At 45.6% G+C, this 21123-nt stretch overlaps 1 pseudogene; it reads left to right on the top strand.

Moving 5' to 3' along the window:
* LOC134943813 (NXPE family member 2-like) overlaps positions 1 to 21123 on the top strand; it is a 58578-nt pseudogene that overhangs the window by 10725 nt on the left and 26730 nt on the right.

The raw sequence follows: 21123 nt of genomic DNA, 5'->3' as shown, positions 1-21123 counted from the left end.
AAGATCGCTGGTTTGGAAGGAATATTGTATCACCAGAGTGTTCGGTTGGAAGACTAAGAGACAGCACCTTTGAGATGACAGCAGAACAAGAAGAACAACAAGACTAGAGAACTAATTATCGTAACAAGTTTCTCTCCCCCTCAAATTTTTATTCTGTACCCCCATTACAAATTTCTCCTTTTCTCCTCCTGTAAGATGGACTTGCCCCAAGAGACTGTGATATGGATTTTCCTGTTGACCATGATGTTGACCAGAGCAGTCTGTTTCGGTGAGAGTACCAGTGAGGTCGAGAAAGGATCCAGAAGGGTTTCTGATGACTGAGATGGAGGTGTATATTTCCAATAGCAACACAATCACCAAGCAAAGGCGAGTACCGGAAACGATCTAGCAGCCATGTTATTTGTAAACATTGTGAAGGATTGTTAGCTGAAAAGAGAACTGTATCTGTAGACACTGTGTAGTTGAGGATGGGTGTAATAAGAAATGCCAATCCAGTTTTAATAATCCACATGGACCAGCATCCATTGAGTGACTATCACTCCTTAGTGGGTAAAGTGTTAAATCAGACAGATTGTTGGGTATGCTCTCAAGTACCTCAAGGCCATAGCAAATCAGGATTAGTGCCCTTCCCTTTAACTATAGGGGAGGTACTTGAGCTAAGTGGTGGGAGGCCGGTGGACAGGAGGTTTAATATCTCCAGTCCTCCTAGTTTGAAGCTCCACCAATATCACGTGGATAGGTCCCTAGTATGTTTTAACATTTCCAATCCCCGAAAGCCGGGAAATTGGGAAGTGTCATGGAATAACCAAACCATGACCTTTTCATTCAGAGCCGATAGATTGCCAACAGATACAGAACTTATACGCCACATAGCTGGTAGTGGAAAATATTTCCGATATAGGTATACCCTAGGAAGTAGGTCCATGAGAGTTGGAGAGGTATCACCAGGATACTGTGCACATATCATACAAACAGATACGTGTACTAGACAGATGGGAGAATTAGGGTTAGGAGATTTCACATGGAAGATGTGTAATATGGTTATGTCCTACTCCGTCCCATATGTTCTCCCCGATGATGCATATTTCATATGCGGGAGGAAGGCATATAAGTGGCTTGCCCCAAACTCTGAAGGATTATGTTATATTGGAAAAGTACTGCCTGAAGTAATGACTGTATCACATACTAAAATGAAAGATATTCATCGCAGTGCCCAAGCTCCTTATACTCACACTCATTACGAACACATCGTTAAACGGCACCTGATAGAGAGAACAGAGCATCCGGCCTCTGACCTGATCAGTGAATCCACCGGGATTCAATTCCTAATCACGTTAGATATCACTCGCACCGCCAGAGGAGTGATAAATTATAAATATATATCAGCGCTTGCAAATTTATTAGACAATATCACAGAAATGTATGACGACACTTTTAGATATACCGGAAGGGAGCTCCAAGCTTATAAAACAGAACTGGTTCAGCATAGGATGATTCTCAATTATCTCACAGCTGTGACGGGTGGGTATTGTATCACCCTAGCAACTCAGTATGGAATAAAGTGCTGCACGTATATCACAAACAGCACCGAGGACCCGGTCGAGGTCATAGACCAAAAGATGGATGATATTCTCCAGTTAAAATGGGAGTTCTGAAGGAAACACAATCTCACCCTGGCCGCTGTGGGTAATGAACTGACCAGTTGGATGTCATGGTTGAACCCGCGAAATTGGTTCTCTGGTTTAGGAGAATGGACCCAAGGTATTATCATGGATGTAGGGAAATTCCTTTTGTGTGTTCTGGGTGTCATCATATTAGTCGGTCTGATATTTAGATGCGTTCGGGTTTTAACAAAGTGTAAACGTAGCGCCCGAGTGATGAGTTTAAGGAGTGAAGATACTGTAATAACAACGACTGATGTGATTTATGACCCAACGATAGAGACACTGTTGTGATGAAAATGTGATTCTACGGTCCGTTTCTTTCACCTGTTTCTCGTTTTTCTCCAGATAAAAAGACCCGCTTGGAAGAGGAATTTGATGACCTTATATACAGACAACAGATGGATTAAAGAAGAAGTTTGACAACCTTGTACACAAACAACAGATGGACTATGCCATAGACCCCCAGTTTCCCTAGAAATTTTTAATTTACGCTAGCCCAACTTTTTTTGTAAGTCTATGGACATTGACAAGGCTTTTTGCATACCGTTAATAGCAAAAGCCCAAAGGAGACTTCAAACAAGACTTCAAACAAGACTTCAAACAAGACTTCAAACAAGACTTCAGACAAGACTTAAACCAACAAATGCATATTAACCTCACATAGAATACCACTGCATTTACCATAAGTGTTCTTTATCTTCATCTCTACAACCTTCAGGTAATGACACACATAGTCGATAGGGAATACAGGCACAGATATCAGCACTCACATATTCCCCTACTCATGTATCATCAACTAAAATGTGCTCCCCCATTTTGTTGCAACCAAAAGCCGAAAAGAGCTCGGTAAAGTTTGACAGCCCATCCACAGACCCTTAATACGGGATAAGAAGGAATTCAAATGTATACTTCGCAATACCTTGAAGCTTGATTTAAGACACGTACGGCACGATGATACATGACCCCCCAAGCATGGATTCATACACACATGCTTCTGCTATCTCACTAGGTCATACCCTTTTCTCACCTTCTCCTCTCCTCCCCTACCCAACCATAGAAATATTTACACATCACATATATTTTTCTCTTTTTGAAAAGTTTTAGGAAGTGGCAGTTATTGGTGACTGCCAAAGGGTGGACTGTCAAAGTCAGAAAAATATCACGCTACACACTGCCATATTTGCACCTCATGCGAGTGCCTGTTGCACGTTCATGAGCCCTGCCGTGCGTGCGCATACTCGCCGTTGCGGGCACCCGCAGGCGCGCGGTGTGCGCATTTACGGTAAAGTTTATGTGCGTCTAGCGGGCGACTCGTTCATAACATATTTTAACTGTATAATGTATTTTGTAGATTATGATCTCTTTGATAGAATCTGAAAGTTTAGTTAAGGTAGCATGTTCATAGACAAAGAGAACCCTCTTTGTTTGATACGAAGGGTCAGACAGGGGTTATACAGTGGTGTTTAGTATCCATCGGAAGAGTATTTAATTAGCAATATTCCGGTGTTGGATTGAAGCGGATAACTCGCTCGTGCGAATAGTTATGGACATAAGAAGTTTATGGACTTTTACTATATTTGCACTTTATTATCCATGCGGCGGGAAACCTAGTTTCCCACCCACCTGAGCAGTTGGAAATAGTCACAGCCCACCTGTATGAATCAACCTATGACCTTTTGTTATAATGCGAAGAGGAATTCCTGTGTCCAATGAACAATAAGAATATAGGGACCATTGTACTGTATTATGTGTAGGGTATAAAAGGACAAGCCACTCTGGGCCAGCTCTCTATTCTCTTCAACGGTTCTCATTGCTGATAATCGGGAGCTGGATATCCAGGAGGCGCATGCGATTGTTACCCTTTGTGCGTAAGTTTCTCCGCAATCATATTACCTTTACTGTTATTGTGAGCCATATCTCTCTCTCTCTCTCTTTCCTCTCCTCTTTCTCTCTCTTTCTCTTAAGTATTATTGTACTGCTATTGTATTTTAAGTGTAGTTACTTGGTTAGATATTCAATGTTATTTTGGTAGTGTATGACTTGTATTGTATTATTCTTTTGAACGTTCATTCATTTCCTTAAAAGGCGTTAGACCCTTAGACCGGTAATTGTGTGTTCATTATATTGCTGTGGGTAATAGGAGCGTCTCTATTGCTCAAACAGCTTTAGTGTAAACAAGGTTAAGCAGCGTTATATCGCTACAGTGTTTCAGTACAAGGTTTACAGTATAAGAATATCATTTCTGTGTGTTACATTCAAGGTCTACTGATTGTTATCTTGTGAGCGTCTGCGCCGCTCGTGATCTCCTCGTGGTCTCGAGCGTCCGCTACGCTGATAGCGTAGCATTACGGTAGTCGCTCACCTATAGTGTGCCCAATACCAACAGCGTATTCTCGCGAGCGTTTGTGTCGCTCGAGCGGCTCGCTCCCGATACAGCGTCCGCTACGCTAAGAGCGTACCCTTACGGTACCTCGTGCGCCAATTGCGTACTGTGTTTCTTAACCTCTTTATAGTGTGTTATATAAGATAAATATTTGGCTTTATCAGGTGACAGGGCCAGGATAGGGGTAACAGGGCCAGCATAAGGGTGAAAGGGCCAGGATAAGGGTGAAAGGGCAAGGCCAGGGGTGACAGGGACATGACAGAACACAGGGCACGGGAGAGATTGGTATTAGGGACAAAACAGTGGTGACAGACAGATGTGTCTTACCGGAGTCACTGCTGCTGGCTGCTGCTGTTCCACTCCAACCTGTTGGGGTCTGCTGCTGGTGGAGACTTGGCATGGCTGACTCTCTCAGGCTGGAGTCCTGCTTCCCCTGCCCGTCAGCATCCCTCCCCCCCCTCCTCAGTCACACACCGCAGACCTCGCGCAGCTGCCGGGCACTGTGGTAAGGGGAGACTGGGAGTGACTGGTTAGCCCCCAGGAGACACTGCGACTGGTGGGAGGAGGGGGTCATAGCATGCACACGGCGCGGACCTCGTGGCTGCTGGGCACTGTGGTAAGGGGAGACTGGGAGTGACTGGTTAGCTCCCAGGAGACGCTGCGGCTGGAGGGAGGAGGGGGTCGGAGCCTGCAAGCAGCTCGGACTTCTGCAGCGCTACCCGCTGGCTAAAGTGTGTGAAGGAGCTGGGCGCACCTCACTGCGGGCGGCAGCACTGCAGCTAGCGGTGGGGTTGCCGGGGCTGGAAATAACAGAGGCAGTACGGAACCTGCATAGCAGCAGGTGCCCCACAAAACTGCAGCTAAGAAGCGTGGAGTGTGCTAGAAAGTGACGCTCCTCCGCGCCAGAGAGACCCTGCTGAGTATGCTGATGTGGGGGGTCGATGCCCGTCTGTCTGTACGGCATACCCCCTCACACACCCCCATACCTCCCAACTGTCCCGGGGTTCCGGCAGCAGAGCCGAATTAAGGGGGGGCCAGGGGGTACATACCGTGGGCCCCACAGTTTTAGGTGGCCCCCCGGCTGGAGTAGCTCTGTCCCAGCTCAGAAGCTCCCCCGTCCTGCCAGCAACAGCAGCAGTATTGTGCTACAGTCAGCACACGCTGCTGCGTGTTGGCAGGTCTGTGGTGTTGCAGGGAGGCAGCAGTCTCCCTGCTTTTCTTCTGCCTGTGCGGGTGTGTAGGGGGGAGCGACCACCTCCTCTGGATTTAGCCATAGCTGAGGGGCCAAAATTCCATATATTAAAAAAAAAAATCCCGGAATTTGCATAAGGGGGCGTGGCCACGTGTCCCGCGATTAGGTCACGCCCCCATCCCCACAGCAGGCACAGCAATGAGATAGGGCTCCCCTGTCTCAAGTGCCCTGGGCCCCCCGGACTCATAATCCGCCCCTGGAGGCAAGCCAGCAGCTCACAGAGCGCTGCACATGCCCCCTCACTGATGAAAACGGGGCCCTCCCGTGAAGCCACGCCCCCTTTTCGTTGGCCATGCCCCCTTTTCGCTGCGCGTGTGTCCCTCATTTTGCCTGAAGAAAGCTGGGGGGTTTCCCCCCCCCCCATCTGCCCGAAGAAAGCTGGGAGGCATGCACCCCTGCCTGTGCCATGCCCATACTATCTGCTTATGCTCCTAGTCTCCTATAGATTTGCCCAGATCTGTGACTCATTTGACTAACTCCGCCCAGTGTTGTGACTCCGCCCAGCGTTAGCAAATGAGTCACAAAGTCACAGATCTGGGCTATTATATAGGAGATATATTATATATATATATATATATATATATATATATCGGAGATAGGCGGCACTCCCGGGACTTATTCAAACAATACACGGGACAACACCCGTGAGCATCAACATCAACGTTTCGATTTTATTAATCGTCTTCAGGATAAAACATGTACCAAGATAACAAACATTTATAACTCACCAAGTGAATGCACGCCTCCTCCTGCCGCCAGGCTCCGGGCATCCGTCCACTCCCTAGATCGACGTTTGATCCATATACTAACAATGTCTCACTTAAATGCTTTCAGAGACGTTTAGATCAGAAAATTGAGGATATTAAGATCAGGAATAAACCTCAAGTTTCCAATATGTCTAAGGCCGAATTTGAAGCTATGCGTAGTCTCAGTAAGGACTTGAGCATTGTTATCCGTCCGGCGGACAAGGGGGGAGGGATTGTGGTACAGGATTTAGACCAATATTGTCAAGAAATTTATCGTCAGTTAGGTGATAGCACTGTATACTGTGAATTGAATGCAATCCTACAATAGCATTTAACAATGAATTACATACTATACTCTCTAAAGCTGTGGCAGATAACATCATTTCTGATTCTTTAAAAAATGCATTATTCCAACAGTTTCCAGTAGCTCCTGTGCTATACACAATTCCTAAAGTCCACAAAGACCCCCTTTGTCCCCCGGGACGTCCCATAATCTCTGCCCGGGACTCTATATATTATAAAGTGTCCAAATATTTGGACACACATTTTCAGCCGGTTATTCAAGCTCAGAACACATATTTAAAGGACACTACAACCTTTATCCTTAAGCTAAATCAATTACCATCTCCATTGCCAAAATGTTTTTTATGTTCCTTGGATGTTGTGAATTTATACACGAGCATACCCCATGATGGAGGTTTGAGTGCAGCACGCAAAATCCTTACCGATAGTCCACTGTATACTGGCCCTGATATTTCATTTTTTATTGGCTTGTTAGAATTGACCCTTAAGAATAATTACTTTTTATTTAACAACAAATGGTACTTACAGCAACAAGGCTGTGCAATGGGGTCCTGTGTGGCCCCGGCCTTTGCAAACAGCTACATGTTTGAGGTGGAACGAGAAATCTTTTTTTCTGATTCCAATATAGCGTCTAAATTTTTGGTTTTTTTAAGATATATAGATGATCTTTTTATCATCTGGCTAGGAGAGGAGGGTGACTTCCATGATTTAATGACAAGAGCTAATTTAGCAAATGAACATATTAAATTTACGTATACTATCAGTGATTGTGAGGTGAACTATTTAGATGTTACTATTCAACTTAAAAATGATACTTTACATACTACCCTATATAGGAAGAAAACAGATCGTAATAATGTTTTACATCATTCAAGCCAGCATCCCAGAGCAACCAAGGAAGGGCTTCCCTTCTCCCAATTTGTCAGGGCACATCGCATTTCTGATACTGTGGAAGATGCTAATAATGAAATTGACCGTATGATCATGCAATTTCTAGCAAGAGGGTACAAATATGAGCAATTGATTGAGGCCAAGAAAAAAGTTTTAGCGATAACCAGAGAACAAGTATTGGTAACTAATAAGCACAAATTGGGAGATGATCCTAGAATACCATTCGTACAACAATTTCATGCACAGAGTGCATTTAAAGAATCTCTGTATCTCTTAAATAGCAATATGTTCTGTCTTCTCTCAGGGGCATCAAAAAACATGCATAATTCCTGCTCAAACATGTATATATTTGCATAGCTGGGGGCTACGGAAGACCCCATAGCACACCCACGCTTCTGCAAATAGAACATGCTATCGAACAGGAAATAGTTACGATTTAGTGTCAAGTTCAATAATATCAAAAACAATTCATGATTGAAGACAGACACAGGCACATAATTCTCAAAGAAGCGCTTCATTGCAAGCATACCACCACTATGCCGGCTGGCACTTTGTTGTGTTGTTTAGACATCTGCAGTCTCTATACCTGCATCCCGCATAGTGGTGGTATGCATGTTTTTTGACGCCCCTGAGAGAAGACAGAACATATTGCTATTTAAGAGATACATAGATGATGTATTTATGCTATGGTTGGGGGGTATCGTAGCGTTTGAGAAAATGATAATGGAAATCAATACTATGGAATTACCTATTAAGTTTACACATACTTGCAGTACCAGTGAGGCTAATTTTCTTGACGTTCATGTTACAGTGAGGGATGGTGTATTTGAAACAGGTGTATATAATAAGCCTACGGATAGAAATACCCTGCTAATGGCATCTAGTCACCATCCAGAAGCACTGAAAAAAGGTTTGCCATTATCCCAGATGATACGAGTAGCCCGTATTACCAGTGTCCCTGAGAAAGTCCCTAAAGAACTAGACATTATGGTGGATAAATTCTGCAATAGAGGCTATGATTTCAAAACTTTGAATATGCAGAAAGACAAAGTATTAAAAATGTCTAGGGATCAATTATTGAATCCAGCCCGCAGGGACCCTGACACTATTATCCCATGGAGTAGTGATTACACTACTTCTAATCCTATCATTAAGAGAGCATCAAAGGCATTATGGCCGATTGTTCGTTCAGATAGAGAATTGCCCATGTTACGTAATCTTTGACCAGTAGCTGCATTTAGACATGGCACCAATTTGCAGGACAGATTGGTTATGTCGGATATCTCCGGGCGTAATGAACCGACATTGCATAATGTATATAAGAAACCACCCAGTTGCTATAGTTGTAACGACTGTACTGTCAAGATCCGGATAACTGAACGCCATTTTCTACCTGTTAGGTGTCTCCTGAGATTGGCTCAGCGTGCCAGGGCGAGGTTATAACTATTTTTTCCTTACAACTCTTTTGGTATTGCCCGCAGCGCTGGCTCAGCTCCCTTCTTAGTGTGCTCACTTAACTGTGGTATGGCGCTCTCAGTCCCGTCGGGCCGTCACCGCCGCGCCTGTGGTCTCACCTCATGAAAGCTGAGTGCGGCTTCCTCCATGTGCTGCGGCCGCTGCTGTCATCCCTGTGGCCGCTGTGCGTGTGTGGGAGTGCGTGGAGACTCTGCTGCTGCGGCCTTCGCCGCCATTACTGTTTGGCACATGGTTCCTCAAAATCATCTTTTCCCCTTCAACTCGGTCATGGGTACAGCCTTCTTGGATAGAATCACATGTTGCTCTCCTCACCCATCCGCAGCGCTGCTGCTGCCTGTGCATAATTGTCAGCCAATCCCTGTTACCCTGCAGGTATAAATATCCTGTCCCAGCACCCAGGAGATTGTGAGTGCTTCAATTGTCCCTCCAGAGATTCCAGTCTACAGTTTCACTAAAGACTCTCCTGTGAATGCTCCCTCCGGTACAGTCTGACTCCTCTGTGTCTACCCTCTGCGGTGCAGCTCCAACTCTCCTGGGGTTATATTCTGTGGTGCAACCTGTCTCCATTGCTTCCGCACCCAGTATTAGCAGAGTGTGCTCCCCGGCTTCCAGCAGCCACTCTCCAGTGGTTCTCTGTTTCCATTACCATTAGTAACTCACTATTATAGTGGAGTGATATACCTGCGATCCCCAGCAGCAATTGAGTGCTTTACCTGCGATCCCCAGCATCACTTAATGCTTTACCTGCGATTCCCAGCATCACTTAATGTTTCACCTGCGATCCCTAGCATCACTTGAGTGCTTTGACTGAGATCCCCAGCATCACTTAATGCTTTACCTGCGATTCTCAGCATCACTTAATGTTTCACCTGCGATCCCTTGCATCACTTGAGTGCTTTACCTGCGATCCCCAGAATCACTTAATGCTTCACCTGTGATCCCCATTATAAACTAATGCTCCGGTTACTGGTCTCAAACCAGTAGGAACTCAGAGACTTTCTCTTTGACAGTTATTGTTTTGTTGCACTTTCTATGACTTTTATTATTTAATAAACACCCTTAAAGGCATCTCCTGTTGTCATGGTCACACCTTCGGGCTTTGGTACTACTATTCCTGCGCATGTCTAGGAGCCCCATCTCACCTCCTAAATTCAGGTACCCATCAGCCCCTACAACTGAGGCTTCCCGCCACCGACACCAGCCCTCAGTTGTGACAGTAAGCACTGACCTAATGGATCCGGTCGGAGATCAAGTCCAAGGGACCAGGCCGATGCAAGAACTGGCAGCCCGCCTTGAACATCAAGAGGCTGCACAAGGTCATGTTGTCCGATGTCTTCAGGACCTTTCCTCCCGACTGGATGAAATTCAAGCCACCATCCATGGGTCCGGGGAGTCCAGTATGCCGACTGTAGTACCTCCGGTGGTATCCCCACCCACCATACCCATTTCTCCTCCACGTCTCCACTTGCCGACACCTGCTAAATATGATGGATCCCCAAAGGCCTGCAGGGGTTTCTTAACCCAGTGCGAGATCCACTTTGAGTTGCAACCTGGCAGTTTTCCTACAGACCTCACTAAAGTTGTTTATATCATCTCCCTACTCAGTGGCTCCGCCCTTGACTGGGCATCACCCTTATGGAAAAGATCAGATATTCTGCTGTCATCCTACTCTGACTTCGTGGCAACATTCAGACGAATCTTTGATGAGCCAGGTCGAGTGTCGTCAACTTCTTCTGAAATTCTCCGGCTACGCCAGGGTACACGAACTGTCGGCCAGTATTTAGTACAATTCCAGACTTTGGCATCTGAAGTTTCCTGGAATGAGGAAGCACTCTATGCAGCTTTTTGGCAGGGCCTGTCTGAATGTATTAAAGATGAGCTCGCTACTAGAGACTTGCCCTCAAAATTGAATGAGCTCATATCGCTCTGCATTAAAGTAGACCTACGGTTCCGTGAAAGGGCTATGGAGCAAGGCAGGTCAACAGTTCCTAAGACTCCTTCTGCTCCTCCTCCTCGTCAGCCATCTCCGTCCAAAGACGAACCTATGCAGATAGGTCATTCACGATTGTCTCCAGCAGAGCGTAGAAGACGTCTATCTAATCGGCTTTGCCTATATTGTGCTGCACCGTCCCACCTCATTAACGCCTGTCCTGAGCGTCCGGGAAACTCCAAGTCCTAGCCCGCCAAGGAGAGGGTCGGCTAGGAGTAATGAATTCCTCTCCGTCTTCAAGTGACTGCAACCTCTCAGTTTCTCTTCATGTGGCTCAACGTACCAAGAGTCTTATTGCCTTGTTAGATTCTGGAGCAGCCAGAAACTTTATAACTGAGAAGTTCGTTAAGCAGTGGTCCCTACCCACTGAGAGACTGTCATCTCCTATATCTTTAACTGCCGTGGACGGTAGTAGGATTCCTGATGCAGTGATTACCTCCAAGACCCTACCTATCCGTCTGAAGGTAGGGGTACTGCATACAGAACTGATTTCTTTCCTGGTAATCCCAAGGGCCACTCATCCTGTGGTTCTAGGCCTCCCATGGCTTCGTTTGCATAATCTCCAAGTTGATTGGAGGATGACCCATATCCTGGCATGGGGTCCTTCCTGTTCTGAAACATGTCTACATAAAGTGCTTCCAGTTTGCAAATCCTCCTCTAAATCTCCTGATATTCCGCCTTCTCCATATCAGGATTTCACCTATGTATTCAGCAAGTCTTCAGCCGATATTCTTCCTCCCCATAGAGAATGGGATTGCCCTATCGATCTCATTCCAGGGAAAACTCCTCCTCGCGGACACACGTATCCATTGTCATTGCCTGAGACCCACTCCATGGAGGAGTATATCAAGGAAAATCTGGCTAAAGGATTTATCCGGCCTTTGTCTTCTCCAGCTGGCACAGGATTCTTCTTCGTAAAGAAGAAAGATGGTGGCCTGCGGCCTTGTATTGACTACCGGGGTCTGAATGACATCACAGTAAAGAATCGGTACCCTCTGCCGCTTATCACCGAGCTATTTGACCGTGTCAGTGGAGCCACTATCTTCACAAAGTTAGATCTGAGGGGTGCTTCTAATCTCATCCGAATCCGGAAGGGTGAAGTGTGGAAGACCGCTTTTAACACCCGTGACGGACATTACGAGTACCTTGTCATGCCTTTCGGACTCAGCAATGCTCCAGCGGTATTTCAACACTTCAGAGACATTCTCTATCGTCATGTTGTGGTTTATCTCGATGATATCCTTAGCTTTGCAAATGATCTGGAGAAACATCGGTTCTGGGTGAAAGAGGTTTTGTCCCGTCTCCGTACCAATCATCTGTATTGCAAACAGGAAAAATGCATCTTTGAAGTTAAATCCATCCCATTCCTGGGGTATATTGTATCCGGTTCCGGTCTGGAGATGGATCCTGAGAAATTCCAAGCAATCCGAGATTGGCCGATTCCTCTAACTCTCAAGGGCATCCAGAGATTCCTAGGGTTTGCCAATTATTACAGGAAATTTATTCGAGACTTTTCCACCATTGTAGCGCCTGTTACAGCTCTTACCAAGAAGGGTGCCAATCCTTCCAAATGGTCAGAAGAAGCCACCCAAGCCTTTCATTTGTTGAAACAAAGATTCATCTCTGCTCCGGTTTTGAAACAACCAGATACCAGTTCGCCCTTCATCCTTGAAGTGGACGCCTCTTCGGTTGGAGTGGGCGCAGTACTGTCTCAAAGAGCTAACGACGGTCATCTACATCCTTATGGCTTCTTCTCACAAAAGTTCTCTCCTGCCGAGTGTAACTACGCCATTGGTGATCAAGAACTTTTGGCGATTAAGCTCGCTTTGGAAGAGTGGAGGTACTTATTAGAAGGAGCTTCTCATACCATCACCATCATGATGGATCACAAGAATCTCCTGTATCTAAAAGGCGCCCTCGCCAAGCCAGGTGGGCACTTTTCTTTTCCAGATTTGACTCCAAACTGCAGTTTTGTCCAGGGTCACAGAATCGCAAGGCTGATGCCCTTTCCTGCTCCTGGGAGCAAGAAAATGAGCCTGAGTCTACTGACAAGCATTATATTATTGATCCAGTGGCGTTCTCCGCAGTGAGGATGGACTCTATGCCCCCCGCCAGGGAAAAGTCTCGTGAAGCCGGCTCTCAGAAGGAAGCTCGGGGTGCTGTCACGATCCGGGTAACTGAACGCCATTTTCTACCTGTTAGGTGACTCCTGAGATTGGCTCAGCGTGCCAGGGCCAGGCTATAACTATGTTTTCCTTACAACTCTTTTGGTATTGCTCGCAGCGCTGGCTCAGTGGCCTTCTTAGTGTGCTCACTTAACTGTGGTATGGCGCTCTCAGCCCCATCGCGGCCGTCACCACCGTGCCTGTCGTCTCACCTCATGAAAGCTGAGTGCAGCGTCCTCCATGTGCTGCGGCCGCTGCTGTCATCCCTGTGGCCGCTGTGCGTGTATGGGAGTGCGTGGAGTCTCTGCTGCTGCGGCCTTCGCCACCATTACTGTTTGGCACATGGTTCCTCAAGATCATCTTTTCCCCTTCAAACTCGGTCATGGGCGCAGCCATCTTGGATAGAATCACATGTTGCTCTCCTCACCCATCCGCAGCGCTGCTGCTGCCTGTGCATAATTGTCAGCCAATCCCTGTTACCCTGCAGGTATAAATATCCTGTCTCAGCACCCAGGAGATTGTGAGTGCTTCAATTGTCCCTCCAGAGATTCCAGTCTACAATTTCACTAAAGACTCTCCTGTGAATGCTCTCTCCGTGACAGCCTGATTCCTCTGTATCTACCCTCTGCGGTGCAGCTCCAACTCTCCTGGGGTTATATTCTGTGGTGCAACCTGTCTCCATTGCTTCCGCACCCAATATTAGCAGAGTGTGCTCCCCGGCTTCCAGCAGCAACTCTCCAGTGGTTCTCTGTTTTCATTACCATTAGTAACTTACTATCATAGTGGAGTGATATACCTGCGATCCCCAGCAGCACTTGAGTGCTTTACCTGCGATCCCCAGCATCACTTAATGCTTTACCTGTGATTCTCAGCATCACTTAATGTTTCACCTGCGATCCCTTGCATCACTTGAGTGCTTTACCTGCGATCCCCAGAATCACTTAATGCTTCACCTGTGATCCCCATTATAAACTAATGCTCCGGTTACTGGTCTCAAACCAGTAGGAACTCAGAGACTTTCTCTTTGACAGTTATTGTTTTGTTGCACTTTCTATGACTTTTATTATTTAATAAACACCCTTAAAGGCACCACCTGTTGTCATGGTCACACCTTCAGGCTTTGGTACTACTATTCCTGCGCATGTCTAGGTCTGCCCCTGTGGTTTATACTATGTTGGGCAGACCACACGGAAGTTCAAGAAGCGCATGAATGCGCATAGATCTGCATTTAAATTTATTTTCAGTGGCAGAGACGTGGACCAACCAGTGGCACGTCATTTACTCGAACTTAAACACACCCAGGAATCAATCAAATATTTTATGATCGATCATGTGCCAACTTCTTTACGGGGTGGAGATAGAGCTAAGGCTCTGCTGATTAAAGAATCTAGATGGATTTTGAGACTTGGCACTATTAAACCAGCAGGTCTCAAGGATAAAATTAATTGGAATACTTTAGTGTAAGGTGCTGTTGATATGCATTGATTCTTTTGCTTTGCGCTCTCATATTGCATTGATTTTATTTTATGTGCTATTTCCACTGTATTTTGGGTTTGTTATTTATGTATGTATATTTTTTAATATGTCTTGTTTACAGATCGCGCTATTGGGCCTTCGGATGATCCGGCGCCGCGGTTAACACTGTCAGGTGAGTGCGGACAGTGTTGGAATTCACCAGCCTCCCCTGTGGAACGCGAGCCAGCAGTTTCTGTGGAAAACGCTGGCCGCGTCTACAGGAAGTGCGTCAGGATGAGGTACTTCCGGTCAAATGTCCCCCAAAGGATGATACAGGCATACATAAGAAAGAGAGGTACACATACAAAAAATGAGACAGAGGCAACAGCAACCTTGGTGACGGGATGTAGTTATGTGACCAACGGTCAGGAGACCGCCAGTCTCATAACGGACACCTAGATCCCGCCACCCTCTAAATCCCGACAGTTGGCATGCTGACTAGCAGGGACTATTCCCACTCGTGGGTGTCCACGTCACCCATAGATTAGGAAAAGACCATGTGGCGAGCACAAGTGGCTTGTTGCTCTCGCCCCCCCCCCTTCCTCCCGCTGGCATACCGCTACCTGGATCCCGCCATCAGTATGCTGACCGCCGGATCCCAGCGGCGGTCACGCATACCGAACCCGTTGGTGACATACCATGAGAGATGAATAGCCAAAAGGGGGAATGCAAACAGCGGAACAATGAAAGATGCAGCATGAAGAACAGAGGCGCTCAGGAGCAAAGCACTGGGAGGAGGAGGAGGAGTAGGGTCAGCAGGGCGACATGTACGTTGTGCTTTGGAAGAGGCTGCATTCTATATGATAATAATAGGCAGAATGTAGACAACTATGAAGAGAAATGGGGACAGTGCTTCTGTTTTTCCCAGCATGTTAGCAATGTTCCACTAGGAACATATTAATAATAATAATAATAATAATAATAATAAAATAAAACAACCCAGGTGGTCCCCTCGCCCTTAGCAACTTCTGTCTGCACTCTAGAGGGGTTGCAGTTATGTGATGGGTGGTCAGGAGGCCGCCGGTCACGACAACTCCCTCTACATCCTGCCCCCTCACTATCCCGACGGTTGGCATGCCGACCAACAGGGACTATTCCCACTTGTGGGTGTCCACGACACCCATAGAGTGGGACTAGAACCTGTGTCACCACTGAGCCCTCAAGGGGCTTGTTGCACTTGCCCCTACCCCCCGCAAGCATTCTGCGTCCAGGATCCCAGCCTCTGGTAATGTGATACACACCCCTCTAAAGTAGTGGACCCTGAAAAGTTTTAGGTACAGTAGGTGTGGAAAAAATGCTGTAAGAATGCTTTCAAATATAGAAGTGTTAATAGTTTATTTTTTATCAATTAACAAAATGCAAAGTGAATGAGAAAATAAATATTAATCAAGTCAATATTTAGTGTGACCACCCTTTGCCTTCAACACAGCATACATTTTTCTAGGTACACTTGCACACAGTTTTTGAAGGAACTTATCAGGGAGATTGTTCCATCTTGGAGAACTAACCACAGCCCTTCTGTGGATGTAGGTTTGCTCAAATCCTTCTGTTTGTTCATGTAATCCCAGACAGACTTGATCAGGGCTCCTTGGGGGCTAAATCATCACTTCCAGGACTCCTTGTTCTTCTTTATGCTGCAGATAGTTCTTAATGACATTGGCTGTATGTTTGGGGTTGTTGTTCTGCTGAGGAATACATTTGGAGCCAATCATACACCTCCCTGAATGCATAGCATGATGTATAACTACATGCCTGTATTCCTCAGCATTGAGGACACCATTAATCCTGACCAAATTATAGCTAATTAGTCCAGAGCACCTGCTGCTATTTTTCTGCATCCTAGTTCCTATGTTTTCGTGCATAGTTGAGTCCTTGTCCTTGTTTCCAAGTCATAGCTTTGGCTTTTGGCCGCAATTCTTCCATGAAGACCACTTCTGGCCAGACGTCTCTGAACAGTAGATGGGTGTACCTGGGTCCCACTGGTTTCTGCCAGTTCTGAGCTGATGGCACTGTGGGACATCTTCCAATTTTGAAGGGAAGTAAGCATGATATGTCTTTCCTTGGCCAACCACTGCCTCTACTGTCTTCAACGTAACCCGTTTCTTTGTTTCTGGGATTACATGAAGAGACAGAAGGATTTGAGCAAGCCTACAACCACAGAAGATCTGTGGTTAGTTCTCCAAAATTTTGGAACAACCTCCCTGCCGAGTTCCTCCAAAAACTGTGTGCAAGTGTACCTAGAAGAATTGATGCTGTGTTGAAGGAAAACGGTCGTCACGCCAAATATTGATTTGATTTAGATTTCCCTTCTATTCTTCCACTTTGCATTTTGTTAATGGATAAGAATAAACTATTAACACTTATCATTCTTACTTTGCTGAATTTTTTCCACACCTGCCTAAAACATTTGCACAGTATTGTATATATATATCACCAAAATCCCACAGACGGGACTACCGCACTTGCAATCATCCAGAAAAGACATCCACAGGGTCCGAGTATATATTCATATGAATATATAACCAGACTCCGTGGGTGTCTATTCTGGATAATTGCAAGTGCTTGGATGCTGTCATGCTGTCTGTGGGATGTTGGTGATAATAATATGACCATTTGAGACAGGCACGCTTACAAGGTGTAACATTATAACGGATTGTCGGCTGTTAGAACACTATATATATATATATATATATATATATATATATATATATATATAAACAATCTGTATATTTGACAGGTCTGTCCCCACTTATGAAACACTAGCTATGGCCAAACCGTATATTCCTGTTCTGTTAATTGCCATATTCTTGATGAGTTTTGGTTGGTACAGGACCTTTTTTCAGGTAAGAAATGATACTTTAATGTAAGGTTTTTAGTGGTTATGGAGGAGGGATTACAGCTGAAGGTTGAGTCTAATTTATTTTGTAATATTATAGTACATGTGAGTTTGGTGCTTGTAAATATACTGTAGAAGGGAACCGTTACTGTATATAAAATAAAATATATAGAGGACTTTGATAATAAAAAAGTTCTATATTGAAAGTTGATTTTGAGTAAAATTGACTTGACCAAATTTATGCTGATTTCCTGCTTTCTAATTTCTTGTTAAATCATTTTAACCAGATTTTCTCATCACATAAAAGTTTAAGCACCCACATAATAGTCCACACATTCTAGTTGCAAGGAAATGTGTGTCAAGAACACTGGTTCCCACAGACCCGATATCCAGGATTCAGCTTATTATCAGGGAGGTGCTTGAAGAATGAAATATAAATTTAGGGGTCTATTTACTAAGCCTTGGATGGAGATAAAGGGGACGGAGATAAAGTAGCAACCAACCAGCCCCTAACTGTCAAATTTCAAACCCAGCCTGTAACATGGCAGTTAGGAGCTGATTGGCTGGTATTTTATCTCCATCTACTTTATTTTTGTTGCTTGTCTTGAGAATCACTATTAGAAAACTTTTACAACTAGAAATACTTTTCAAATCAAACTGTATTATTCATTGTAAATTTCAGGATTCGGAGCGGCATTTGCTCCAAAACTACTATGGGTCAATGCAAACTGAAATCACTTTTCCGGGGATAAAAGGATTAGCACTTGCGCCTAACAAAACTGAGCTACAAGTAAGGATAGATGCAATGTTTGACAAAATTCAAATGCTCATCCCCAATGTTACATTCACTTATTTTAATACAAGCTCAAGTGGGAGAAACAGTAAGGCGTTCATAGTAAACCCCAGGACACGATATTGTGTTGGAGAGGACTTTGTGGTACAGCTCAACATGTACGATTACTTGGGCAACAGGAAGTCCTACGGAGGAGACTTCATTAGGCCAAGATTGTTCTCCACAGAGCTTGGAGCTTCTGTGTCTGGAAGAGTGGAAGACTTCAGTAATGGGTCATACCATGTGCACTTTCCTTTGTACTGGGTGGGCAAAGCCAAAGTCTCCATTCTCTTGTTCCACCCAAGTGAAGGAGTTGCAGCAGCCTGGAGAGCGAGACATTCCAGTTTGGGAGTCCTTGGCTTTGAGGGTAAATTTGAAAAATATGGTAAAGAAGTTGCAACGGCATGTGGATTTATGCTTGAGGAGGAAGACGGGAAGGAGATTTGTGAGTATATGGATCCAGTCTACGAGGAGGCTCTTTACTGTTTTAAGGTTCCAAACTTCACTTGTGAAAGCTTGAGCCAGATGAGGGGTTTCGCTCTTCCTGTGTCACATCTCACTCCTGAGGAACAACGGCTCTTCCAAAGGTATAATATCCATTCATTATATCCATGTTTCACTCCACCTCATTTTCTTCTGCATAAATCTTGTGAGTAAATGACAATAGAAGGGAGTAGAGATTTTGCCGTAGTGCCACAGACATATCTCCTGCAGCACACACATGTACACAGCCTCGTGTAAGTACATCTCCTCTCCTTCTCTGCCCTAAAACCTCCTTTCGTGCCTCCATTCACTTTATGCTCACTACAGTACCAATTCTCCCCACTCGCAATAAAGGACTTTCACAAGCAGTTCAGCGACACTGCTATTACATGCTTATATCCTTATGTGTCTTAATTGTCACCTCCCGGGAACGTCTAGTACATTTCCAACACGCTACACCGGGCATCTCAAGCGCGACTGCACTTCTGTGCCTACACACAGTGTAATGCATGTGAGGTATGAGTTTCTATGGAATTTCGTGCATGTGCAGCAGCAAAAAATCATTCAACTCTCTGAACAGCGGCAGTGGGTATGACTCAGAATCATGCCCCACATGTAACTCAAACTGCTTTTACAGTGTCTTGTCTGAGTGATCGGGATGGGAAGTAGTGGTTGGAGTTTAAGAAGCGTGCAGCAAAGGATAACATCATTGTGACCCCAATACTCTCTATGGAATGCCACGATTTCCTGCAAATAACATTATCGCTAATTTACTCTGTCAAGAGTGTAGAGCACAGGTTCTTAACTCGGTCCTCAAACAGTTGGTGTTTTCCAGGTCTCCTCGCAAGTAAAATAGTTAGCTCCACCTGCAGATCTTTTAAAATGTGTTCAGTGAATAATGAATGCACCTGTGCACCTGCTGGGTGACCTGGAAAATGTGACCTGTTTGGGGTCCTGAGGACCAACTTTGAGAACCACTGGCCTAGTGAAAGCTCCACAAAATCCGGAAGATCCCCAGGCATTCTGGGAGAGTAGGTACAGATATGTCCTGAATCTGTGTAAACAACAGGGCTCCCATGCAGCAGTCACAGCTTTTCCTTACACCAGGGGTGGGTAACCTCAGGCCCGCGGGCCGTATAAGGCCCACAAAGCCACTTGATTCGGCCCTCCCAGGCTCAACTAACCAAGGTAGATGCCGAGCGCCCGCTGAGATTTTGTTACTAGTGGGTGCCCGGCTTTGGTAGTGTGCGTGTGTGCCTGTGCGGTGCTATGGGAGAGATGTCATGACGTCTCTCCCATAGTTCTGGGGAGCGGGCAGCCAGGCAGAGGGCAAGGGTTCGGAAGCAGGAGCGGGGCTGGTGAGTAGTGTTTTTTTCTTTCTTTTAATGTGTGTGTGTGTGTGTGTGTGTGTGTGTGTGTGTGTGTGTGTGTGTGTGTGTGTGTGTGTAAGCGGTGCTACTAGGGGTCATATCTAATGGGGGCAGGCTAATTTTTAAGTTGATAATTTTTTTATGGCCCCCGAAGGTTTTTATAAATACCCAAATGGCCCTTGGTAGAAAAAAGGTTCCCCACCTCTGCCTTACACCATGGGGGTAATTCAGACCTGATCGCTAGGCTGCGTTTTCTCACAGCCTACGATCAGGTCCAAACTGTGCATGCATATGCACTGCAATGTGCAGGTGCGTCGCACGGGTACGTAGCGGATTGCCGCTCAGCGATGGGTTTGTGCTACGGATCCATTCGCACGGGCGATCACAAGGAGATTGACAGGAAGAAGGTGTTTGTGGGTGGCAACTGACCGTTTTCAGGAAGGGGTTGGAAAAATGCAGGCGTGTCCTGTCCAAGCGTATGCTGGGAGGGATCCTGACGTCAATTCCGGTCCCGGACAGGCTGAAGTGATTGCAGCGGTGAGTAAGTCCTGGGCTGCGTAGAGACTGCACAAAATCAGTTTGTACAGCTCTGCTACACATGCGTTTGCACACTTGCACAGCAAAAATACACTCCCCCTGTAGGCGGCGACTATCTGATCGCAGCAGTGCAAAAATCGCTTGCTAACAATCAGGTCTGAATTACCCCCCATGTTCCATTGGGCTTCATCTGTGGCTGTACTGCAGACTAGCATCTTCTGCCTCAGCTCACAGGTGCAGTATACTAATCCCCTTGGGGCATCTTAGTCACGCCATGCCATATAGAGTAAGTGTGCAAGTCCAGTGAGGACACATCTGTAAGTGCTCTGTAAATACCGTGGTTAATTCACTAAAATGGGAGTTCTATATAAGATGGGATGTTGCCCATAGCAACCAATCAGATTCAACTTCTCATTTATCTAGCACCTTCTAGAAGATAATACCTGGAATCTGATTGGTTGCTATGGGCAACATCCCATCTTAAATAGAACTCCCATCTTAGTAAATTTATCCCAGTGTCTAGTATACTGTACGCTATGTTCTCTCATGGCATGGGAATTTTAGGTATAGCAGTACTTTAAACCAAATCATCTCTGCTATCCCCTCCATTTGCCCCCCACAGTTTTAATTTTGCATAATGTTATTCCCTTTCTACCACATCAGACTGTTCTCCAAGTCAC

The sequence above is a fragment of the Pseudophryne corroboree genome, chromosome 7 (assembly GCF_028390025.1).
Source record: "Pseudophryne corroboree isolate aPseCor3 chromosome 7, aPseCor3.hap2, whole genome shotgun sequence".
Lineage (NCBI taxonomy): Eukaryota > Metazoa > Chordata > Amphibia > Anura > Myobatrachidae > Pseudophryne > Pseudophryne corroboree.
This window is presented reverse-complemented; position numbering and strand designations above follow the sequence as displayed.